Source organism: Bombina bombina, chromosome 5, assembly GCF_027579735.1.
Source record: "Bombina bombina isolate aBomBom1 chromosome 5, aBomBom1.pri, whole genome shotgun sequence".
Lineage (NCBI taxonomy): Eukaryota > Metazoa > Chordata > Amphibia > Anura > Bombinatoridae > Bombina > Bombina bombina.
Window position 1 is genome coordinate 981,797,521 of NC_069503.1, and position 27,123 is coordinate 981,824,643.

Here is a 27,123-nt window from a genome sequence, read left to right on the forward strand (position 1 = left end):
ATTGCCGCTACCATTAAGCCGATTACCTCCATGCATTGAGCCACTGACGGGTGTTGAATGGAATGAAGGGTGCGGCAAGCACTTTGAAGTCTTGTTAGCCTGTCCTCTGTCAGGTAAATCTTCATTTCTACAGAATCTATAAGAGTCCCCAGGAAGGGAACTCTTGTGAGTGGAACGAGTGAACTTTTCTTTTCGTTCACCTTCCATCCATGTGACCTTAGAAATGCCAGCACTAACTCTGTATGAGACTTGGCAGTTTGAAAGCTTGAAGCTTGTATCAGAATGTCGTCTAGGTATGGAGCTACCGAGATTCCCCGCGGTCTTAGTACCGCCAGAAGAGCACCCAGAACCTTTGTGAAGATTCTTGGAGATGTAGCCAATCCGAATGGAAGAGCCACAAACTGGTAATGCCTGTCTAGGAAGGCAAACCTTAGGTACCGATAATGATCTTTGTGAATCGGTATGTGAAGGTAAGCATCTTTTAAATCTACAGTGGTCATGTACTGACCTTCTTGGATCATAGGTAAAATTGTCCGAATAGTCTCCATCTTGAACGATGGAACTCTTAGGAATTTGTTTAGGATCTTTAAGTCCAGGATTGGTCTGAAAGTTCCCTCTTTTTTGGGAACCACAAACAGATTTGAGTAAAACCCCTGTCCCTGTTCTGATCGTGGGACTGGATGGATTACTCCCATTAACAAGAGCTCTTGTACGCAGCGTAGAAACGCCTCTTTCTTTGTCTGGATTGTTGACAATCTTGACAGATGAAATCTCTCTCTTGGAGGAGAGTATTTGAAGTCCAGAAGGTATCCCTGAGATATTATCTCTAGCGCCCAGGGATCCTGAACATCTCTTGCCCAAGCCTGGGCGAAGAGAGAAAGTCTGCCCCCCACTAGATCCGATCCCGGATCGGGGGCCCTCAATTCATGCTGTTTTAGGGGCAGCAGCAGGTTTCCTAGTCTGCTTGCCCTTGTTCCAGGACTGGTTAGGTTTCCAGCCTTGTCTGTAGCGAGCAACAGCTCCTTCCTGTTTTGGTGCAGAGGAAGTTGATGCTGCTCCTGCTTTGAAATTACGAAAGGAACGAAAATTAGACTGTCTAGTCTTGGCTTTGGCTTTGTCCTGAGGCAGGGCATGGCCTTTACCTCCTGTAATGTCAGCGATAATCTCTTTCAACCCGGGCCCGAATAAGGTCTGCCCTTTGAAAGGTATATTAAGCAATTTAGACTTAGAAGTAACATCAGCTGACCAGGATTTTAGCCACAGCGCCCTGCGTGCCTGAATGGCGAATCCTGAATTCTTCGCCGTAAGTTTAGTAAGATGTACTACGGCCTCCGAAATGAATGAATTAGCTAGTTTAAGGACTCTAAGCCTGTCCGTAATGTCGTCCAGAGTAGCTGAACCAATGTTCTCTTCCAGAGACTCAATCCAGAATGCCGCTGCAGCCGTGATCGGCGCAATGCATGCAAGGGGTTGCAATATAAAACCTTGTTGAACAAACATTTTCTTAAGGTAACCCTCTAACTTTTTATCCATTGGATCTGAAAAAGCACAGCTATCCTCCACCGGGATAGTGGTACGCTTAGCTAAGGTAGAAACTGCTCCCTCCACCTTAGGGACCGTTTGCCATAAGTCCCTTGTGGTGGCGTCTATTGGAAACATTTTTCTAAATATCGGAGGGGGTGAGAACAGCACACCGGGTCTATCCCACTCCTTAGTAACAATTTCAGTAAGTCTCTTAGGTATAGGAAAAACCTCAGTACTCGTCGGTACCGCAAAATATTTATCCAACCTACACATTTTCTCTGGTATTGCAACTGTGTTACAATCATTCAGAGCCGCTAACACCTCCCCTAGTAATACACGGAGGTTTTCCAGTTTAAATTTAAAATTTGAAATATCTGAATCCAGTCTGTTTGGATCAGAACCGTTACCCACAGAATGAAGTTCTCCGTCCTCATGTTCTGCCACCTGTGACGCAGTGTCTGACATGGCCCTAATATTATCAGCGCACTCTGTTCTCACCCCAGAGTGATCACGCTTACCTCTTAGTTCTGGTAATTTAGCCAAAACCTCAGTCATAACAGTAGCCATATCCTGTAATGTGATTTGTAATGGCCGCCCAGATGTACTCGGCGCTACAATATCACGCACCTCCCTCTGAGCGGGAGATGTAGGTACTGACACGTGAGGCGAGTTAGTCGGCATAACTCTCCCCTCGTTGTTTGGTGAAATTTGTTCAATTTGTACAGATTGATTTTTATTTAAAGTAGCATCAATACAGTTAGTACATAAATTTCTATTGGGCTCCACTTTGGCATTGCAACAAATGACACAGGTATCATCCTCTGAATCAGACATGTTTAACACACTAGCAAATAAACTTGCAACTTGGAAATACAATTCAATTAGAATAATATTAAAACGTACTGTGCCTTTAAGAAGCACAGAAGATCTATGACAGTTGAAAATTAATAAATTGAAACAGTTATAGCCTCAATCCTTGTAAACAACACAACTTTAGCAAAGGTTTAATCCCATTAGCAAAGATAACAAATTCTGAAAGCAGGAAACAAATTACAGAATAAACGTTTTTTATCTCAGTCAAACTATAATTCTCACAGCTCTGCTGAGAGAAATTACCTCCCTCAAAATAAGTTTTGAAGACCCCTGAGCTCTGTAGAGATGAACCGGATCATGCAGGGAATACAATGAGTTGCTGACTGAAATATTTGATGCATAGTAAAAGCGCCAAAAAACGGCCCCTCCCCCTCACACACAGCAGTGAGGGAGAACAGAAACTGTCAGAAAACAGATTAAGCAACTGCCAAGTGGAAAAATAGTGCCCAAACATTTATTCACTCAGTACCTCAGCAAATGAAAACGATTTTACATTCCAGCAAAAACGTTAAACATAATCTCTAGTTATTAAACAGCTTTATGTATTTCTTACAGTGTAATTCTAGTGAAGTACCATTCCCCAGAATACTGAAGTGTAAAGTATACATACATGGCATTATATCGGTATGGCAGGATTTTCTCATCAATTCCATTGTCAGAAAATAAAAACTGCTACATACCTCTATGCAGATTCATCTGCCCGCTGTCCCCTGATCTGAAGTTTACCTCTCCTCAGATGGCCGAGAAACAGCAATATGATCTTAACTACTCCGGCTAAAATCATAACAAAAACTCTGGTAGATTCTTCTTCAAACTCTGCCAGAGAGATAATAACACACTCCGGTGCTATTTTAAAATAACAAACTTTTGATTGAAGATATAAAACTAAGTATAATCACCATAGTCCTCTCACACATCCTATCTAGTCGTTGGGTGCAAGAGAATGACTGGGAGTGACGTAGAGGGGAGGAGCTATATGCAGCTCTGCTGGGTGAATCCTCTTGCACTTCCTGTTGGGGAGGAGTAATATCCCAGAAGTAATGATGACCCGTGGACTGATCACACTTAACAGAAGAAACTAGGCCCCAAATAAAGATTTATCACCTTCAGAGGAAAAAAGTTTTTATTTATATAAATCATGCAAACGTTTTTACACTAAGTATTAATCTTGATAAAGGCCCAAGCGGCTGAAACGCGTAGAACTTTGCTCACTGGAAAGATTGCTACTTTTGGATACTTTCATTTAAGTCGGATATAGTGCAGTAGGCTGGGTACTTTGAACTAAACATAAGCATGTGCAGTTCTATAAGTATAATTCCTAACCCATGATCTGATCAATATCCTTCTTATAATTTAACCGCTGTGAAATAAGACAGCGGTGACTCAACAAACAATCTACTTCTCTTCAACTTTGCTCCGGAACCACTTGGAACCACAAGGAGAAATCTCCCCACAACAACACAGAGATTTCACTGTCACGCTGACATTCGATACGGCGTATATGATACGCATACAAAGCCATCACAAACCACAGAGTTGATATAAAGAAAAAAAAAAAAAAAAAATATCAGGACACGGACATCATACGGCAGGGAAAATTAAAATTGGAACTTTGACCTTTTTCCTTGAGAGAACTGCCGACAAATAGAAACTGTTTCAAAAAACATAATCAATACAGGACTAAACACTGAGAGTCCCGGTCCATTGAAATAGCGAATATACACAAATCTCTGCATATAAGGTAATATCAATACAAATATCTAACACCTATATGCACGGTGATAATCGCTATTTTTTCTTTAAAGTTTAATATATAAAACCTGTTCAAATTGCTTTTAATTATTTTGTTATATTGTCATTGTTTTATAATATAACGCTACATTTGTATACATTGTATCTAATTTTCCATATAGAATTGATGCCGGCATCCATCTTTATTTGTATTTTTAATTTTTATTAAAACTTTTTATATGAAACACAATGTTTATATGAATATCACTATATAAGAAAAATATATATAACTCTTACAGAATATCTATCTTTACACCCTCTTTAAGCTTTAATTTAGCGCTAACCCTAAACACACTTTTTTTATTAACATGAATATTACCCTTATTTGCAAGCATGATCCCAGTTGTTGTTAAATCACTGTATCAGGCTTACCTTAAATATACCAGGCACTGTCAGCATTTTCTAGACCTTATCATCTCTCTAGAAAAAAATATACTGAACATACCTCAAAGCAGGCAATCTGCAGACCGTCCCCCCAACTGAAGTTTTCTTTCCATACTCTTCAGTTATGTGCGAGAACAGCAATGGACCTTAGTTACAAACCGCTAAGATCATCAAAACCTCCAGGCAGAATTCTTCTTCCAATTTCTGCCTGAGAGTAAAAACAGTACAACGCCAGTACCGTTTAAAAATAACAAACTTTTGATTGAAGTTAAAAACTACACTAAGTCACCACATCTCTCTTGATACTTCCTTTCTTGTCGAGAGCTGCAAGAGAATGACTGGGGGTGGCAGTTAGGGGAGGAGCTATATAGACAGCTCTGCTGTGGGTGTCCTCTTGCAGCTTCCTGTTGGGAAGGAGAATATCCCCACAAGTAATGGATGAACCCGTGGACTGGATACACCTTTACAAGAGAAATACAGCTCATTTGAATTTCAGACTATGGGGCTGAATTATCAAGCTCCAAATGGAGCTTGATGCCCCTTGTTTCCGGCGAGCTCTGAGACGGCGGACAGAAATCAACCCGATCGAATACGATCTGGTTGATTGACACCCCCGGCTAGAGGCCGATTGACCGCGAGTCTGCAGGGGGCGGTATTGCACAAGCAGTTCTGGTGAACTGCTTGTGCAATGATAAATGCTGACAGTGTATCCTGTCGGCATTTATCAATATACAGCGGACATGATACGCTACATCGTATCATGTCCACTCGCACTTTGATAAATATGCCCCTAAGTGCTATTGCTTTGACTTTTTATCATGCATTTGTTGATTATGCAAATCTACTGTTTTTATTGGTCCTTTAAACAAACCTTTATACCCTAAATATGTTCATTAGCACAGAGTCAAATTTAGGTAAGGTTGCAGGGTATTTTCTGTCTGCTCTTCTTTCCTCCAGGAGGCTCTTTTGAGTTGTGGTCACCCTAAAGCAGATATTTTTAGTTCCACAAAAAAACTATGCACATGTTAGATCTGCTTCTCCCAAAAGGGCTGCAAAAACTAGTATGAAGGGCCAAATGTAGATATGTTGGCCATTTCCACTGTAGTATATGTCAAATAAGTACTATCTGTTAAAGGTACAATATACTCCAGAATTTGTATTGTTTAAAAAGATAAATAATCCCTTTATTACCCATTATCCAAATTTTATAACCAACAGTTATTTTAATATACGTTTTACCCCTGTAATAACCTTACATCTAAGCCTCTGCAGACTATCCCCTTATTTCAGTTCTTGTAACAGACTTCAGTGCTAACTCCTAGGTAAATCCAGAGGACTGAGCACAATGTTATCTATATTGCACACATGAACCTATGTTGTCTATATGTAAAAAGCAACTGTCCAAATGGACTGAGAAAAGAGGCAAAAAGAGGAAATTAGCATATGACCCTATCAAGGTTTAGCTTTCAACAAGGAATACCAAGAAAACAAAACACATTTGATAATAAAAGTAAACTGAAAAGTTGTTTAAAATTGCATTCCCTATCTGAATTATGAAAGTGTAATTTTGACTACACTGTCCCTTTAACATAAATAAATAAATGTTGATAATTTTGACTTCAGATTACATAAATTAAAAAAAATATATGTTTAAAAGGAAATTCTGAATTACATATACTGTATTTTGTACTGATTTTAACATAGACATGTCTGAGCTTTTATCACTAATCTCTGAATGCAGTGTTTTAGAGCAGCAGTCGCCAAACAGTGGTCCATGGACCACTGGTGGTCCACGAGAAGATGTTGGTGGTCCTTGACACCATCAAGCAGGAATTAATCTCCTCTGATGGTGTCACAACTCCCTACAGTGCTTGGCTAGACATCAGTGAAAACCGACAGTGGAGTTAAATTACAATCTCCCTACGCACATTGCAAAGTACTGCGCAACTTGCGCAGCTAGATTTTATTCTTAACTCCTCCAGCCCAGCGCGCTGTTCAGAGGAGGATGCTTCCATTCTAAAGCCAGCAGAGGTTGGTATAGTCTTGGCTTGAAATAGTGGAATTAAAAGTATATAAAAAAAGAAAATATTAAAAAATGTTTTTCTCATATTTCATTTATTTTCTTCTCTTTACCTCTTTGCAGTAGTTTTCCTAATTCCTTCAGATGGACTTACATCACTGTTTGTCTTCCTCCCCTCCATCTTCTTTTTTTTTTTAATAAAAATATTATTTTTCATTCTAATAATTTTACCACACACAAAGCCCTTCCACCTGAATTCCAGTAATTGCCATCCAGCAGATCAGCCATATCTCACCAGTATTATAGTAATTGCCAGTAACATCAGTCGTGGTTAGCTCACATCCATATTGAGAGCTTTCTGATATAAACTTAATTTATGACTCCAATGTTTGTCCATGATCATAAGTAGTTTTGAATAATTCCTAACTGGGGAGGTGACTTGGAAGTGTGGTCCCTTTAAACATAATTTTTTTTCCACTTTCTGCCTCTCTGTTTTTAGCTCTCACCCTTCATCTGTCATTTGGAAGTATTCTCTCAGTTCTCTCATTCAGTTAGTTAATTCCAAAAATAATTCTCAAAAATACGTAAATATATACATAATGTAAACTTAGCAATGGTTATACCAGTTATGTACAGCATATATATATATATATATATATATATATACACACATACACACATACACACACACACAGGTAGAGAAGAGCGCACTCCAAGGGATCCTTAACCAGGCACTTTTATTAAGTGAACGTTTTCGGACAAATATAGTCCGTCCTCAGACCAAAAAAGTGTAACATATTAATCACCAAACACCCCTTAAGTACAGCACACCACCAGAGTGAAACTGGCCGGGCATCCACGCTCTCCCGGGTAGCTCCACCCCCAAACAGGTGACGTCATCATCCCGGGCAACGTGAGTCCGGTCAGCATTAAACAAAATTAGTGCACCCTATAAGACATTAAAAATAACAGTAAATCACAAAAAAGGCCGAAAATGTAGAACAAATCATTGTTAAGCAGAACCGTAAAGCTGGATTGTCAATCTGAAGTGTCCCATATAGCGCAACGGGTTGCTATAGCAACCAGCATAAACAATAGTAGCCGTGCGTGACCCGTGGCACTAGATTAACCAATCCAAGGGGACCATATTTCATTTAAACATATCAATATATTTAGTAAACAAAGGTGTAATTGATATTGGTTTTATCACATAGACCGCACCAAGCTGCAGCGGCAGCCGTTCAAAACAATAAAGTGAGCAGGTCATGTGATACTCCCAAGCCAATCCACGCAGTCCACGGGAATACATTCAGCAAATGGTAGTCATGGTAACATTAGACAAATGCAACAGGCAAATAGGTACGATCAAATTCAAATACAGCATAATTTCATCAAACAGCCTATAAAACAAGGGGAAAAAACACATAATACCATTCTTCTTTAATGGTATTATGTGTTTTTTTTCCCCTTGTTTTTTTCCCCTTGTTTTATAGGCTGTTTGATTGAATTATGCTGTATTTGAATTTGATCGTACTTATTTGCCTGTTGCATATGTCTAATGTTACCATGACTTCCATTTGCTGAATGTATTCCCGTGGACTGCGTGGATTGGCTTGGGAGTATCACATGACCTGCTCACTTTATTGTTTTGAAAGGCTGCCGCTGCAGCTTGGTGCGGTCAATGTGATAAAACCAATATCAATTACACTTTTGTTTACTATATATATTGATATGTTTAAATGAAATATGGTCCCCTTGGATTGGTTAATCTAGTGCCACGGGTCACGCACGGCTACTATTGTTTATGCTGGTTGCTATAGCAACCTGTTGCGCTATATGGGACACTTCAGATTGACAATCCAGCTTTACAGTTCTGCTTAACAATGGTTTGTTCTACATTTTCGGCCTTTTTTGTGATTTACTGTTATTTTTAATGTCTTATAGGGTGCACTAATTTTGTTTAATGCTGACCGGACTCAAGTTGCCCGGGATGATGACAACACCTGTTTGGGGGCGGAGCTACCCGGGAGAGCGTGGATGCCCGGCCAGTTTCACTCTGGTGGTGTGCTGTACTTAAGGGGTGTTTGGTGAGTAATATGTTACACTTTTTTGGTCTGAGGACGGACTATATTTGTCCGAAAACGTTCACTTAATAAAAGTGCCTGGTTAAGGATCCCTTGGAGTGCGCTCTTTTCTACCTGCCTGTTTGTCTGTTCTGCTGCACCCAGGGCATTGTAACATTTTGTCTGCTTGGAGTGCAATCTTCTATTGAGATATATATATATATATATATATATAATTTTTTTTATTTATTTATATATTACATACATACATACACACACACACATATACAAAAGTCAGGAGAAAGGAATACATATCCAGAATGGACCGGGTACACATCCTATGACTCATATGCAGGCTCAGCTTTGGTTGCTATCGCACTCACATAAAGCTCAACTATTTACAGAGTCACAGGCAGTTAACCCCAGAGGTCTTGGAGTGCAGTCTCCTTCTGTGTTTTGTATATTTCTGGGTGATTACATATGTCTGTGCACCCCTCCCTTGTTCCCAGTTTGTTTGGATTTGAGAGCTTGCATTGTGTGGCTGTGTTAGGGACTCAGGTATTGGAAAGGACCTTGACGTGGTAACTGAGCTTGTCCCATTTGGCCAGATGCGGTAACTAACCTTTCCATTTTTTATTTTAAACTTAACTGTGAGCTTGCTGGTGAGTGCAGTGTTTTCTCTATGTGTTGTACTAATTTGTTTTGTAATTCCCCTATGGTTCTTGCACCCACTCCAGTCTGGGGTTAACTGCCTGTGACTCAGGTGACAGCACAGCTTTTTGTGAGTGCCACTGAGCACCCAGGGCTGAGCATGTTACTGGGTCATGGGATGTAGCCCCCTTCTGTGTTTTGTGTATAAGAAAATTTATGCTTACCTGATAAATTGATTTCTTCTATGATACGACGAGTCCACGGATTCATCCTTTACTTGTGGGATATTATCCTCCTGCTAACAGGAAGTGGCAAAGAGCACCACAGCAGAGCTGTCTATATAGCTCCTCCCTTGACTCCACTCCCCAGTCATTCGACCAAAGGTATAGGAAGAAAAAGGAGAAACTACAAGGTGCAGAGGTGACTGAAGTTTTAAATCAAAAAATAAAATCTGTCTTAAATTGACAGGGCGGGCTGTGGACTCATCGTATCATAGAAGAAATCAATTTATCAGGTAAGCATAAATTTCCTTTTCTTCTATAAGATACGACAAGTCCACGGATTCATCCTTTACTTGTGGGATACAATACCAAAGCTACAGGACACGGATGAACGGGAGAGACAAGACAGATGGTTAAACAGAAGGCACTATTGCTTGAAGAACTTTTCTCCCAAAAATAGCCTCAGAATAAGCAAAGGTATCAAATTTGTAAAAGGTATGAAGGGAAGACCAAGTCGTAGCCTTACAAATCTGTTCAACAGAAGCATCATTTTTAAAAGCTCATGTAGAAGCCACCGCTCTAGTAGAATGAGCTGTAATCTTTTCAGGAGGCTGCTGTCCAGCAGTCTTGTATGCCAAACGGATGATGCTTTTCAGCCAAAAAGAAAGAGAGGTAGCCGTAGCTTTTTCACCTCTACGTTTTCCAGAATAGACAACAGAGATGTTTGACGGAAATCCTTGGCCGCTTGCAAGTAAAACTTCAAGGCACGAACCACGTCCAAGTTATGTAACAGACGTTCCTTCTTAGAAGGGTTAGGACCCAGAGAAGGAACAACAATTTCCTGATTAATATTCTTATTTGAAACAACCTTAGGAAGGAATCCAGGTTTAGTACGCAAAACCACCTTATCAGAATGAAATATAAGATAAGGCGAGTTGCATTGTAACGCAGATAGCTCAGAAACTCTTCGAGCAGAAGAGATAGCTACTAAAAACAGAACTTTCCAAGATAGAAGTTTAATATCTATGGAATGCATGGGTTCAAACGGAACCCCTTGAAGAACATTTAAAACTAAATTCAAACTCCATGGCAGAGCAACAGGTTTAAACACAGGCTTAATTCTAACCAAAGCCTGACAAAACAACTGAACATTTGGGACATCTGTCAGATGCTTATGTAGTAAGATTGACAAAGCAGAAATCTGTCCCTTTAAGGAACTAGCTGTTAACCCCGTCTCCAATCCTTCTTGGAGAAAAGACAAGATTCTCGGAATCCTGATCTTACTCCATGAGTAGCCTTTGGATTCGCACCAATAAAGATATTTACGCCATATCTTATGATAAATGTTCCTAGTAACAGGCTTTCGAGCCTGAATCAAGGTATCAATGACCGACTCAGAGAATCCCCGCTTAGATAAAATCAAGCGTTCAATCTCCAGGCAGTCAGCCGCAGAGAAACTAGATTTGGATGTTGAAACGGACCCTGAATGAGAAGGTCCTGTCTCAGAGGCAGTTTCCACAGTGGCAGACATGCCATCTCCACCAGATCTGGATACCAAGTCCTGCGTGGCCACGCAGGCACTATCAAGATTACCAAAGCCTTCTCCTGTTTGATTCTGGCAATCAGACAAGGTAGGAGAGGAAAAGGAGGAAACACATAAGCCAGGTTGAACGACCACGGTACCGCTAGAGCATCTATCAGTACTGCTTGAGGATCCCTTGATCTGGACCCGTAACAAGGAAGTTTGGCATTCTGACGAGATGCCATCAGATCCAATTCTGGTGTGCCCAATTGATGAATCAATTGTGCAAACACCTCCGGATGGAGCTCCCACTCCTCCGGATGAAAAGTCTGACGACTTAGAAAATCCGCTTCCCAGTTCTCCACTCCTGGGATATAGATTGCTGATAGATGGCAAGAGTGAGTCTCTGCCCATTGAATTATTTTGGAAACCTCTATCATCGCTAGATAACTCTTTATCCATTTTACACAATTTCTCTGGAGGTATTACAATAGGGTCACAATCATCCAAAGTCGCCAAAACCTCCCTGAGTAACAAGTGGAGGTGTTCAAGCTTAAACTTAAAGGCCGTCATATCTGAGTCTGTTTGAGGGAACATCTTTCCTGAATCAGAAAGCTCTCCCTCAGACAGCAATTCCCCCACCCCCAAATCAGAACACTGTGAGGGTACATCAGAGATGGCCAATAAAGCATCAGAGGGCTCAGCATTTACTCTAATACCGGACCTACTGCGCTTACCCTGCACACCAGGAAGTTTAGAGAATACCTCTGAGGCCATATCTTGCAGGGTGAAAGAATTAGACGCACTAGAAGTACTTGGCGTCACTTGGGCGGGCGTTAAAGGTTGTGACACTTGGGGAGAAGTAGATGGCATAACCCGATTCTCTTCTGACTCAGAATCATCCTGAGACATACTTTTATCAGCTAAAATATGTTCTTTGCAATGTAAGGCCCTTTCAGTACATGAGGGACACATTTTAAGTGGGGGTTCCACAATGGCTTCTAAACACATGGAACATTGACTTTCCTCAATGTCAGACATGTTAAAACAGGCTAGTAATGACCACAAACAGACTTGAAACACTGTATTTTATGAAAAAAATAACAATCTGAAAAAACGGTACTGCGCCTTTAAGAGAAAAAAAGCAACAATATTTCCAAAACTGCTTTAAAACGATAAAATTATCACAATTTTATGATAAATGCATCCCAACTTGTCAGCTAAGTTTGCCCCACAAGGAAAGGAATACTTAACCCTTACCAAAAAAACGTTGTGCTATAAAATGTTAAATTCAAACAAAAACACCCCCTGCACCTACCTGCCCTCAGGGGGTCTGTAAAATCGGATTAACCTTTCGATTAGGCCCAAACCGTCTCTGAAAGGCCGAAAGGAGTTGGAGCTTGCTGCTTGTCAGGGAAAAACAAACTGCGCAATTGAGGTGCGAAAATAGGCCCCGCCCATCTCACTCGATGTCCCACAGCCTAAAATAACTGCACCAGAGCGGTCTAAAACCTAGCCATGTGGGTTAATATACCCATTAAGTGAAGCCATGTGTACCCTCCATTCTTAAATAAAGTAAAAACGTTTGCCATAAAAACGTTATCTGTAACTCCCAACATAGAAACGTTTGCCCACAAACATCATATCATCAGTGTCAACCATTTTTTTTTATAGCCCAATATACAGGTCCAGTAATACCCCTCTCTATACATTAGGATTACTGCTTACCCTGTGAGCCAATTCTGAAATAACACAGTCTCTCCAGAAAAAAAATGACTGAACATACCTCAATGCTTGTAGCATGAAAAAAGTTCCTCACACTGAAGTTTCTTAAGTACTCCTCAGCCATTCTGTGGGAGCTACTCTGGATCTTAGTAACAACTGCTAAGATCTTCAGTCTCCAGGCAGAAGTTTTCATCCATCTGCTGCCTGGGAGAAAATAGCACTCACCGGTACCATTTAAAATAAAAAAAAGTCTTGCTTGAAGAAAATAAAAACTAACATTTTATCACCTCTTTCACTTTACCCTTCCTATTACTTAGAGTAGACAAAGAGAATGACTGGGGGGTGGAGTCAAGGGAGGAGCTATATAGACGGCTCTGCTGTGGTGCTCTTTGCCACTTCCTGTTAGCAGGAGGATAATATCCCACAAGTAAAGGATGAATCCGTGGACTCGTAACTTATAGACCAAATATATATATATATATATATACATACACACACACACACACACATATATACATTATACAGGTTTGTACCTTTAAAAAAATAAAAAAAATAAAAAAAAATAAATAAATCACAGGATTCAAAATTGCGAGTTTAGTGGTCCCTGAAGTTCAAAAGGTTGGCGACCCCTGTTTTAGAGGAACCCTTTGCAAATTATTTGCTCTACTAATGCACAGTACTATACTAATGCACAGTACTATATATATATATATATATATATATATATATATATATATATATATATATACACATATACATATATATATATATATATATATATATATATATATATATATATATATATATATATATATATATATATATACACACACATATATACATATACATATACACACACATACATTTATGTGTTAACATGAGTATATATTTACCGGGAACACACAGTTCCCATAGACCACAATGTAAAGGCACTTTTCAGTGCCCACAGCTGCCGACTTTAGCCCCCAAAAACTGCTAAGTACAGTTTTGTTTTTTATTTTTAACTTAACACTTAAAGTTTGGGGAAATTTGGGGCACATTTATAAAATTAAACAGAGATCTGATCCCTGGTTAATTTTATAAGCGGCAATTGCTACCGCAAGAGCAATGCCACTGACTCGTTTACCCACTGTGGCTTTTCCAAAGGCCGTTTTGCAGAAGCTCTCGCATTAATGTATGTGATACCGTGAAGGAGGTTGGTTAGTTCTGCACTTTCCATTGAAGTCCATAGGGAGAAGTTAACGTGGTCATGATAGCCGATGTCCTGAAATAAGTGCACATCGAGTTTCGCTCATTCGCAAAAGTTTTACTGTCAACCTGTATTACGTGTGCTAACCCGTGCTCAAAAAGCTTACCTCTAGCGGTGATCACACTTGTGCGGGAGCGCTAAATGATCCTACATTTGAATAGCCACTGAGATCTGTAAAAGATGCTGCTCACTGAGCTACAGCTTACCTACAAAATCCTGCAATGCTAAAAAACAACATGATCTATATTGGATATTGGGGGAGGGGGTCTATAGAACTGAAACAAAATGAAGGATATATAATTAAAATAATAGATAGTACTGAATTTGGATTTATAACATAGATCTTAAAGAAACAAGTTTGTCATTTATATTTTATGTTAATAAATTATCAACATAATAGTATATTTGTTGTCCACCAAATAAAGCTCCCTCCCAGTGAAAACGTATAATTTTCCATCCACGTTTATTAAAAGTTCTCAACTAGAAATTCAATTAACTTCTTATCTATAGTTTTAATTTTATAGTTTGAATAAAGAAAAAACCTTGAAATCAGTAATATGATTAACTTATTGCCATTGCACTGATAATATATTCCACTATACTAATTGCCAGGCAATGGTACACCTGTTTGTGGATTATCAAGTAATTCTATTATAATATTATATTATAACATTTTACATTAAGTATGTGTGGTTATTTCCTTTGAAAATCTGGAAGACACATTTTTTACCAAATTGCTCTGCTGCTTCAGCTACAATTTAAAATGCATTTGAGACACGTTATAGGGAATTGGAGTACTTACCTAAATTGTGTTACTCTTTTTAATGAAGTTCACATAAAAGATACAGTCATAAACCCCAAGGTACAATTCATAAAACTCTATGTAAAAAGAAAGAACAAAATAAATAATTAGAATAAAGATTATAAAGTAACACTCTGACCACACTCATCCAAATACAAGTAAAACAGTGTCTAATAAATAACTAGGTGACACAAGCATATAGTATAAATATAAAAAGAGAGAGCGATGCACTCAGCTGTGACTGAACAAAAGCTAGAAAAAAACTTCCTTGCCTGTTCATTTTCAGTGCCACTCAGGGTGCATACTCTTTTAGCACACTATGCCCCTTCACAGAGAAAAAATATCCTGTAGCATATCAGTCTGACCCTGCCCAATGACAGTCCAGCACCGAAATACCAGGCAATTCTTCTCTGAACAAGAGAAACAACAACCCCAGACAATCGTTTCGGCCTTCGACTGCACCTCACTGACGAGGCCCACAGAAGACCGAAACGATCGTCTGGGGTTGTTGTTTCTCTTGTTCAGAGAGGAATTGCCTGGTATTTTGGTGCTGGACTGTCATTGGGCAGGGTCAGACTGATAGGCTACAGGATATTTTTTCTCTGTGAAGGGGCATAGTGTGCTAAAAGAGTATGCACCCTGAGTGGCACTGAAAATGAACAGGAACTGAAGTTTTTCTAGCTTTTGTTCTGTCTCAGCTGAGTGCATCTCTCTCTCTCTTTTTTATATACAAGCATATAGCAAACATCCGTACAGTTGAATAATTCAAATATGAGCAAAAAGCCTTTAACGGCATATACTATTGCATTCATTTTGTGGTTTAAATGGACATTAAAATCAACATTGCTCTTTTGAGAACCTTTGCATGAGCAAAAGAATGAGGAATTGGGTTAGAGAAGGGAATCAGGAGCGACACCTCCAAAGCACCTTTGAGAGTTTTAGGGAAAGGTAACCAAAGTGAATCTATGTATACAGGAGGGAAATAAAATGTTTAGAGATAAGTGTATTGTTGAATCAAAAGCCTCACTCTTTGAGACGTAGGTTTGGACCTTAAGGGAGTATTGTGAGTGATTGTAAGTATTGTGTGATGCAGTAGTTAAAAAGTATTAGTATGAAGATTAATGTTCACTCATCCTTATCTATGGCAAGTAAAACTCACAGAAGGGCATTGAGCAATTATGTCAGCAACAGCTGACTCTTCGGGCACAATATTACAAAACCTTCAATTCTTTATAACGGACAATATACACAATCAATCTGCCACAAAAGACCCCTGGAACACGAGAATATAGAAAGAGTGAAGTCTAATACACGGACTTTGGTTAGTCCAAGAATCTTCTAAAACAAACACTCTCCAAAATGGAAGACGAAGAGGAAGGAGAGAGAAGTGAAAGTAGGAGATTAAAAGGTAAAAAACAATAAGTTAAAACCCCAATGCTGTTGCAGTAAACGTTTCATGTTATTATATTGTATGTTACATGTTGTACAATGCCATTAGTTGTTGCTGTAACTAGTGTTAGAAATAAAGAAAATTAAAAAAAAAAAAAAAAAATTACTCACTCACACATACAAGAGAGTAGATAAACATGTTTGTATGTAATTATTTTGGAATTAAAAATATATACTGTATTTTTTAAAAATCATCTAAAATTTTGGGGAAATAAAGCTAGTTTTAGATAGTACTAGTTAAAATCCACCATTCATCTTTTGGACTTAAAATTAACCTTTTGGCTGCCAGAAAGGGGGGGGGATACATTACATAGCAATAAGCTTCCATGTAAACTATTTAAAAAACACGAAACATGCATTTTTCATTCATGATTCAGATAGAGCATACAATTTGACACAACAATCCAATTTAACTGCAAATAGCATATTGCTGCTCCTGAGTCTACATAGGTATTTTCAAAGAATAACAAGCGAATGATGTAAAATTATATAACAGGAGTAATTTGAAGAGTTTTATAAAAAACCTAAATGTATGCTTAACTGATAAATTTATTTCCGGATATGGTGAGTCCACGGCTTGAGTAATTACTGTTGGGAATATCTCTCCTGGCCAGCAGGAGGAGGCAAAGAGCATCACAGTTAAACTACTAGTATCACTCCCTTACCCACAACCCCAGTCATTCGACTGAAGGGAAATGGAGAAAAAGGAGTAACACAAGGTTTAGAGGTGCCTGAGGTTATAGTCAAAAGAACAACTGTCTTAAAATAAAGGGTGGGGCCGTGGACTCACCATATCCAAAAAGAAATAAACTTATCAGGTAAGCATAAATTTAGTTTTTCTTTCCTAAGATATGGCGAGTCCACGGCTTGAGTATTTACTGTTGGGAACCAATACCCAAGCTAGAGGACACGGATAAATGGGGAGGGACAAGACAGGCAGTCCTAAACAGAATGCACCACCGCTTGAAGAACCTTTCTCCCAAAAGAAGCCTCAGCCGAGGCAAAAGTATCAAATTTGGAGAAAGTATGTAGAGAAGACCAAATTGCAGCCTTGCAAATTTGTTCCACCGAAGCTTCATTTTTGAAAGCCCAAGAAGAGGACATAGCTCTTGTGGAATGAGCCGTAATTCTCACAGAAGGCTGCTATCCAGCAATCTCATAAGCCAAACGAATTATACTTTGTAACCAAAAAGAAAGAGTAGTAGCAGTAGCTTTCTGACCTTTACGTTTCCCAGAGAAACAGACAAAGAGGGCAGAGGAATGGCGAAAATCATTAGTCGTCTGTGAAAAGAATTTAAGAGCATGTACAACATCCAAATTGTTTAACAAACATTCTTTGAAAGAAGGATTAGGACACAGAGAGGGAACAACAATTTCCTGGTTGATATTTCTATTAGAAAACAACCTTAGAAAGGAAACCTAACTTAGTACGAAGAACCGTCTTATCGGCATGAAAAAGATAAGGGGAATTACACTGCAGAGCTGAGAGTTCCGAGACTCTTCGAGCAGAAGAGATAGCAACAAGAAACAAAACCTTCCAAGAGAACAACTTAATGTCTATGGAATGTAATGGCTCAAATGGAGCCAGCTGTAAAAAACTTTAAGAACAAAGGTTAAGACTCCAAGGAGGAGCAACAGACTTAAAGACAGGCCTGATTTTGACCAAGGCCTGACAAAAACTGATAAAGCAGAAATCTGACCCTTCAGGGTACTGACTGACAATGCTTTCTCCAGGCCTTCCTGAAGAAAAGATAAAATTCTAGGAATTCTAATTCTACTCCAAGAGTAGCCCTTGGATTCACGATACTTATGCCATATCTTTTGGTAAATCTTTCTAGTAGCAGGCTTGCAAGCCTGAATCATGGTCTCAATGACCGACTCAGAAAAAACACGCTTAGACAGAATTAAAGCGTTCAATCTCCAAGCAGTTAGCTTCAGAGAAACAAGATTTGGATGAAGGAAAGTACCCTGAATCAGGAGGTCCCTGTTCAAAGGTAGCCTCCAAGGTGGGAGAGATGACATCTCCACTAGGTCTGCAAACCAGATCCTGCAAGGCCACGCAAGGGTTATTAGAATCACCAACGCCCTCTCCTGTTTGATACGAGCAATGACTCGTGGAAGGAGAGCAAACTGAGGAAACAGGTATGCCAACCTGAAAACCCAAGGAACCCGCCAGAGCATTTATCAGAACGGCCTGCAGATCTCTTGACTTTGAACCGTACCCTTGGCGTTCTGACGGGACGCCATCAGATCTAACTCTGGCACCCCCCATTTGAGGACTAAGCTGGAAAACACCTCCGGATGGAGTTTCCATTCCCCGGGATGAAAAGTCTGTCTGCTCAGAAAATCTGCTTTCCAGTAGTCTACTCCTGGAATGTGGATAGCAGATAGACAGCAATTGTGGGTCTCTGCCCACTGAAGAATCCAAGTAGCCTCCTTCACAGGTAAAGAACTCAGAGTTCCTCCCTGGTGATTGATGTAAGCCACAGAGGTTTTGTTGTCTGACCGGAACCTGATAAACTGGGCTGAGGACAACTGAGGCCAAGCCAATAGAGCATTGTAAATTGCCCACAACACCAAGATGTTGATGGGAAGAGCAGACTCCTCCTGAGTCCAAAGGCCCTGAGCTTTTAACGAGTTCCAGACTGCTCCCCAGCCCAGAGGCTGGCATCCATGGTCACGATCACCCAGGAAGGTCTCCAAAAGCATGTGCCCCAAGACAGATGTTCCGAGAAATCCACCACGGGAGAGAATCCCTTGAGGACTGAACTATTCTCCGAGATAGATCCACATGGTCGCCATTCCATTGTCTGAGCATGCACAACTGGAGAGCTCTCAAATGGAATCGAGCAAAAGGAATGATGTCCATGGAAGCCACCATCAGGCCTATTACCTCCATAAATTGAACCACTGAAGCATGAGCAGTAGCCTGAAGAGAGAGGCAAGAGGAAATTATTTTGTTTTTCCAGACCTCTGTCAGAAAAATCTTCATCAATAAAGAATCTATTAAGGTCCCTAAGAACACTACTCTTGTCTTGAAGAAATTAGGCTTTTAAAGAAAATACAGTCCCTACAGTCAAACATGGTGAAAGTTCACTAATTTTTTTGTGGTTGCTTCGCTGCTTCAGGCACTGGATGTCTTGACTGTGTGCATGGCATTATGAGAGCGGACTACCAAAGAATTCTGTGGTGCAATGTAGGGCCCTGTGTCAGAAAGTTGAGTCTCCATCAGAGGTCATGGGTCTTACAGCAGGACAATGACCCAAAGCACACATCAAAAAGCACCCAGAAATGGTTTAAGACAAAAACGCTGGAGAGTACTGAACTGGCCAGCAATGAGTCCAGATCTGAATCCCATAGAGCACCTGTGGAGAGTTCACAAAACAGAAGTTGGGAAAAGGAACCCTACAAATCTGAGAGACCTTGAGCAGGTGGCGAAAGAAGAGTGGTCCAAAATTCCAGTAGAGGTGTAAGAAACTCATTGATGGTTACAGGAAGCAATTGATTTCAGTTATTTTCTCCAAGGGGTGTGCTACCAAATATTAAATTGCGGGTGCCAATAATTTTGTCCAGTCCATTTTTGGAGTTTGCGTGGAATGTGTCAGATGTGGCTGATATGCTTTTCAACAATGGATACCAAGAGAACAAAGCAATTTAGCTTAGAGTAGTAAAATAAACAGTTGTTTAACCCCCTAGTGACCACAACACTTTTCCATTTTCTGACCGTTTGGGACCAAGGATATTTTTACATTTCTGCTGTGTTTGTGTTTAGCTGTAATTTTCCTCTTACTCATTTACTGTACCACACATATTATATACAGTTTTTCTCACCATTAAATAGACTTTCTAAAGATACCATTATTTTGACCATATCTTATAATTTACTATAAAATTTTTTTTATAAAATATGATAGATTTTGGGGGTCAAAGTTGAAAAAAAAACAGAATTTATGCTTACCTGATAAATTACTTTCTCCAACGGTGTGTCCGGTCCACGGCGTCATCCATAACTTGTGGGAATATTCTCTTCCCCAACAGGAAATGGCAAAGAGCACAGCAAAAGCTGTCCATATAGTCCCTCCCAGGCTCCGCCCCCCCCAGTCATTCGACAGACGGTTAGGAGAAAAAAAGGAGAAACTATAGGGTGCCGTGGTGACTGTAGTGTATAGAGAAAGAAATTTTTCAAACCTGATTAAAAAACCAGGGCAGGCCGTGGACCGGACACACCGTTGTAGAAAGTAATTTATCAGGTAAGCATAAATTCTGTTTTCTCCAACATTGGTGTGTCCGGTTTACGGCGTCATCCATAACTTGTGGGAACCAATACCAAAGCTTTAGGACACGGATGAAGGGAGGGAGCAAATCAGGTTACCTAAACAGAAGGCACCACGGCTTGCAAAACCTTTCTCCCAAAAATAGCCTCCGAAGAAGCAAAAGTATCAAATTTGTAAAATTTGGCAAAAGTGTGCAGAGAAGACCAAGTCGCTGCCTTACATATCTGATCAACAGAAGCCTCATTCTTGAAGGCCCATGTGGAAGCCACAGCCCTAGTAGAGTGAGCTGTGATTCGTTCAGGAGGCTGCCGTCTGGCAGTCTCATAAGCCAATCGGATGATGCTTTTCAGCCAGAAAGAAAGAGAGGTAGCAGTAGCTTTTTGTCCTCTCCTCTTACCAGAATAAACGACAAACAAAGAAGTTTGTCTGAAATCCTTTGTTGCTTCTAAATAGAACTTTAAAGCACGGACTACATCTAAATTGTGTAACAAACGTTCCTTCTTTGAAACTGGATTCGGACACAAAGAAGGAACAACTATTTCCTGGTTAATGTTCTTGTTGGAAACAACTTTTAGAAGAAAACCAGGATTGGTACGCAAAACAACCTTATCTGAATGGAACACCAGATAGGGTGGGTCACACTGCAAAGCAGATAATTCAGAAACTCTTCTAGCAGAAGAAATAGCAACCAAAAACAAAACTTTCCAAGATAGTAACTTGATATCTATTAAATGTAAGGGTTCAAACGGAACCCCTTGAAGAACTGAAAGAACTAAATTTAGACTCCAGGGAGGAGTCAAGGGTCTGTAAACAGGCTTGATTCTAACCAAAGCCTGTACAAAAGCTTGTACATCTGGCACAGCTGCCAGTCGTTTGTGTAACAAGACAGATAAAGCAGAAATCTGTCCTTTTAGAAAACTCGCTGACAATCCCTTATCCAAACCTTCTTGGAGAAAGGAGAGGATCCTAGGAATTTTAATCTTACTCCAGGAGAATCCCTTGGATTCACACCAACAGAAATATCTTTTCCATATTTTATGGTAAATCTTTCTAGTCACAGGTTTTCTGGCTTGGACCAGAGTATCTATCACTGAATCTGAAAACCCACGCTTGGATAAAATCAAACGTTCAATTTCCAAGCAGTCAGCTGCAGAGAAACTAGATTTGGATGTTCGAATCGACCTTGTACTAGAAGATCCTGTCTCAAAGGTAGCTTCCATGGTGGAGCCGATGACATATTCACCAGGTCTGCATACCAAGTCCTGCGCGGCCACGCAGGAGCTATCAGAATCACAGAGGCCTTCTCCTGTTTGATCCTGGCTACAAGCCTGGGAAGGAGAGGGAACGGTGGAAACGCATAAGCTAGGTTGACCAAGGCGCCACTAATGCATCCACTAGAGTCGCCTTGGGATCCCTGGATCTGGACCCGTAGCAAGGAACCTTGAAGTTCTGACGAGACGAGACGCCATCAGATCCATGTCTGGAATGCCCCATAATTGAGTCAACTGGGCAAACACCTCCGGGTGAAGTTCCCACTCCCCCGGATGGAAAGTCTGACGACTCAGATAATCCGCCTCCCAGTTGTCTACTCCTGGGATGTGAATTGCAGATAGGTGGCAGGAGTGATCCTCCGCCGATTTGATGATTTTGGACACCTCTCTCATCGCCAAGGAACTCCTTGTTCCCCCCTGATGGTTGATGTAAGCTACAGTCGTCATGTTGTCTGACTGGAATCTTATGAATCCGGCCTTCGCTAGTTGAGGCCAAGCCCGGAGAGCATTGAATATCGCTCTCAGTTCCAGGATGTTTATCGGGAGAAGAGACTCTTCCCGAGACCATAGACCCTGAGCTTTCAGGGAATCCCAGACCGCGCCCCAGCCTAATAGACTGGCGTCGGTCGTGACAATAACCCACTTTGGTCTGCGGAAACTCATTCCCTGGGACAAGTGATCCTGGGTCAACCACCAACGGAGTGAGTCTCTGGTCATCTGGTCTACTTGAATCATTGGAGACAAGTCTGTATAGTCCCCATTCCACTGCTTGAGCATGCACAAATGTAATGGTCTTAGATGAATTCAAGCAAAAGGAACTATGTCCATTGCTGCAACCATCAACCCTACTACTTCCATGCACTGAGCTATGGAAGGCTGCAGAATAGAGTGAAGAACTTGACAAGCGTTTAGAAGCTTTGACTTTCTGACTTCTGTCGGGAAGATCTTAATTTCTAAAGAATCTATTATTGTTCCCAAAAAGGGAACTCTTGTCGACGGAGACAGGGAACTCTTTTCTACGTTCACCTTCCACCCGTGAAATCTGAGAAAGGCTAGAACAATGTCTGTATGAGCCTTTGCTTTGGAAAGAGACGCTTGGATTAGAATGTCGTCCAGATAAGGTGCCACTGCAATACCCCTTGGTCTTAGGACCGCTAGAAGGGACCCGAGCACCTTTGTGAAAATCCTTGGAGCAGTGGCTAGCCCGAATGGGAGAGCCACGAACTGGTAATGTTTGTCCAGAAAGGCGAACCTTAGGAACTGATGATGATCTTTGTGGATAGGAATATGTAGATACGCATCCTTTAAATCCACGGTAGTCATAAATTGACCCTCCTGGATTGTAGGTAAAATTGTTCGAATGGTTTCCATTTTGAACGATGGAACTCTGAGACATTTGTTTAGAATTTTTAAATCCAGAATTGGTCTGAAAGTTCCCTCTTTTTTGGGAACTACAAACAGATTTGAGTAAAAGCCCTGACCTTGTTCCACAGTTGGAACTGGGTGTATCACTCCCATCTTTAACAGGTCTTCTACACAATGTAAGAATGCCTGTCTCTTTATTTGGTTTGAAGATAAGTGAGACATGTGGAACCTTCCCTTTGGGGGTAGTTCCTTGAATTCTAGAAGATAACCCTGAGAGACTATTTCTAGTGCCCAGGGATCCTGAACATCTCTTGCACAAGCCTGAGCAAAGAGAGAGAGTCTGCCCCCTACTAGATCCGGTCCCGGATCGGGGGCTACCCCTTCATGCTGTTTTGGTAGCAGCAGCAGGCTTCTTGGTCTGTTTACCCTTGTTCCAGCCTTGCATTGGTTTCCAAGCTGGTTTAGTCTGGGAAGCGTTACCCTCTTGTCTAGAGGCTGCAGAGTTGGAAGCCGGTCCGTTCCTGAAATTGCGAAAGGAACGAAAATTGGACTTATTCTTAGCCTTGAAAGGTCTATCTTGTGGGAGGGCATGGCCCTTTCCCCCAGTGATGTCTGAAATAATCTCTTTCAACTCTGGCCCAAAAAGGGTCTTACCTTTGAAAGGGATACTAAGCAATTTTGTCTTGGAAGATACATCCGCCGACTAAGACTTTAGCCAGAGCGCTCTGCGCGCCACAATTGCAAACCCTGAATTTTTCGCCGCTAACCTCGCTAACTGCCAAGCGGTGTCTAAAATAAAGGAATTAGCTAACTTAAGTGCGTGAATTCTGTCCATGACTTCCTCATACGGAGTCTCCCTACAGAGTGACTTTTCCAGTTCCTCGAACCAGAACCCGCCGCTGTAGTGACAGGAATAATGCACAAAATAGGTTGAAGGAGGTAACCTTGCTGTACAAAAATCTTTTTAAGCAAACCCTTGGCTAGTGTAGAAACCGCCCCCTCGACCTTAGGGACTGTTTGCCATAAGTCCTTCCTGGGGTCTACCATAGGGAACAATTTCTTTAAAAAAAATTGCACAATTTTTCTGGGATGACCAGATTGTCACAATCATCCAGAGTAGATAGCACCTCCTTAAGTAATGTGCGGAGATGCTCTAATTTAAATTTAAATGTCACAACATCAGGTTCTGCCTCCTGAGAAATTCTTCCCGTATCAGAAATTTCCCCATCTGACAAACCCTCCCTCACTGCCACTTCAGATTGGTGTGAGGGTATGACAGAAAAATTATCATCAGCGCCCTCCTGCTCTACAGTGTTTAAAACAGAGCAATCACGCTTTCTCTGAAATGCTGGCATTTTGGATAAAATATTAGCTATGGAGTTATCCATTACTGCCGTCAATTGTTGCATAGTAACAAGCATTGGCGCGCTAGAAGTACTAGGGGTCGCCTGCGCGGGCATAACTGGTATAGACACAGAAGGAGATGATGTAGAACTATGTCTACTTCCTTCATCAGAGGAATCAGCCACAGCCTTTGTTGTGACTTCACCAATCCTAGGGGGGTATACGATACCAATTGAAGCCTTCTAGGAACGTTTTCAGTGGATACCAGACCCTCACACATGCAGCTGCATGTACTGTACTCAAAAGTAACTGCGCAATAATGGCGCGAAAATGAGGCTCTGCCTACTACAGTGAAAGGCCCTTCCTGACTGGGAAGGTGTCTTAACAAGTGCCTGGCGCTAAAAACGTTCCCCAATATTAAAAAAGTGTGAAATTCACTTCAAACTGCATATAATACTTAAATAAAGCAATCGATTTAGCCCCTAAAAGTGTCCACCAGTTTATAGCCCATAATAAGCCCTTTATTCTGTTTGAGTCTAAGAAAATGGCTTACCGATCCCCATGAGGGAAAAGTGACAGCCTTCCAGCATTACACAGTCTTGTTAGAAAAATGGCTAGTCATACCTTGAGCAGAAAAGTCTGCAAACTGTTCCCCCCAACTGAAGTTCTCTCAGCTCAACAGTCCTGTGTGGGAACAGCAATTGATTTTAGTTACTGCTGCTAAAATCATACTCCTCTTTTAAACAGAACTCTTCATCTCTTTCTGTTTCAGAGTAAATAGTACATACCAGCACTATTTTAAAATAACAAACTCTTGATAGAAGAATAAAAAACTACAACTAAACACCACATACTCTTCACCATCTCCGTGGAGATGCTACTTGTTCAGAGCGGCAAAGAGAATGACTGGGGGGGCGGAGCCTGGGAGGGACTATATGGACAGCTTTTGCTGTGCTCTTTGCCATTTCCTGTTGGGGAAGAGAATATTCCCACAAGTTATGGATGACGCCGTGGACCGGATACACCAATGTTGGAGAAATGAAAAAAAAAAAACACATTTTTTTCTGTTACACATCCAAAAAACAACCATGCTAAATAGTTTCTAAATGTTGTCCTGAGTTTACATGTTCTTTGCAAGTTAAAGGGCAATACATACAAATAGCACTTTGCTATTTCCAAACCATGTTTTTTCAAAATTAGCGATAGTTACATTGTAACACATATCATATATAAGCAAACTTCAATACAATTGAAGATTTTCCTTATTGAAAGATTATTCATTGACCCCTTAATGACCAGGGCCGTATCCTGTAGGACGCTGGTCGTTATGCCCTTAAGGGCCAGCGTCGTACCCTGTACGTCGCTGCAGTCCTGGGCTGCTCTCTGCCACGATCTCACTCAAAATAGTGAGATTGCGCTATTTCTGCATGCCCCACAAGTCGGGCACTGCAGAAATAGATTTGCAGAGTTACTCTGTGGCCCTCCCTGCAATGGACAGCAGTGGTGCAGATCGTTAGTGGGTGGGTAAGGAGGGAGGCGGGTGGGCAACCCATCGCTGGAGGAGGCGGGAGTGGGTGGGACCGCATGGCCATGTTACAGGTAGTTTAAAAAAAAAAAAAAAAAACACCCAAAAGCTGCGTCATTGAGGGGGGAGGAGGGGCAATGAGGGGGATCCCATGTGGGATCCGTTAACAGAAAGGGATCTGGAAGGGGGGGGGTAGCTGCACAACAGAAAAAAAAAATGGGACTTTTTTGCAAATATGTAGAGGGGGAAAACCTACACTGCAGCAAATATATATTTTTTAAAAATTATAAAAAATAAATAAAAAAAATACTAAAAAGACACAGATTCCAGTCATTTTGCGAGAGACTAAAATATCGAGGCCTAAGAACCTTTGCGGCTGCTGGAGGGTCGGGTTCTCAACTGCCGGAGGTCAAATGAAAAGTTTGTGGAGGCCTCTAGGATCCTCAGACTTCACAAACACAGCTTGGGGGGAAAAAAAGCTATTGATGAGAGGCACATAGTGCAACATGCTTTGACTTTAATAGCCTTGCACAAACCCTCAGTCAGATTAAAAGGGGTATAATCTGCTATTACAGCACTGGAAAGTGCAGGAAAAGGCACCATTTTCAACTGACAAGTCTATAACTACGCAGTTTTTATTGACACACCTGCGTTGGATTCCGGAAATAGCACCAACATTTCTTCTGGCAGGACACAAGAAATTATAATCCCTCAAAGACTAAAGAGCAAACAAAAACGCTCCTAAAAAAGGGGGGGGGATATAAATCTCAAATAACCTTATGCTTAAATAATTTAATTTTACCTAGTTCCTTAACGACTGTCACGCACACCAACAATACATCCCCTATTCTGACATCAGAGCCTTCAGATCAGTGGGTCAAGGATTGAATAGGGAGATCATTTGACAGGTCACCTAATCTTTTGACGAAGGAACACCAGAGTATATCAAGAACAGCAACCCACACTGATTTACCCCCTCAACATGGTCTAATGATACTAAATATGGCAATGTAGGGGTGGAGGAGCTGGCAGGCCCAATTTACACTATGAACCGACTCGAATACTAGAGA

General features: G+C 40.8%; 1 protein-coding gene across 1 annotated transcript in view; it reads right to left on the bottom strand.

Moving 5' to 3' along the window:
- TRIQK (triple QxxK/R motif containing) overlaps positions 1 to 27,123 on the bottom strand; it is a 410,206-nt gene that overhangs the window by 306,005 nt on the left and 77,078 nt on the right. Inside the window, exon 2 of the mRNA XM_053715195.1 lies at positions 14,826 to 14,902. The gene's annotated coding sequence lies outside the window, so the exon portion shown is untranslated. The remainder of the gene's footprint in view (positions 1 to 14,825; positions 14,903 to 27,123) is intronic.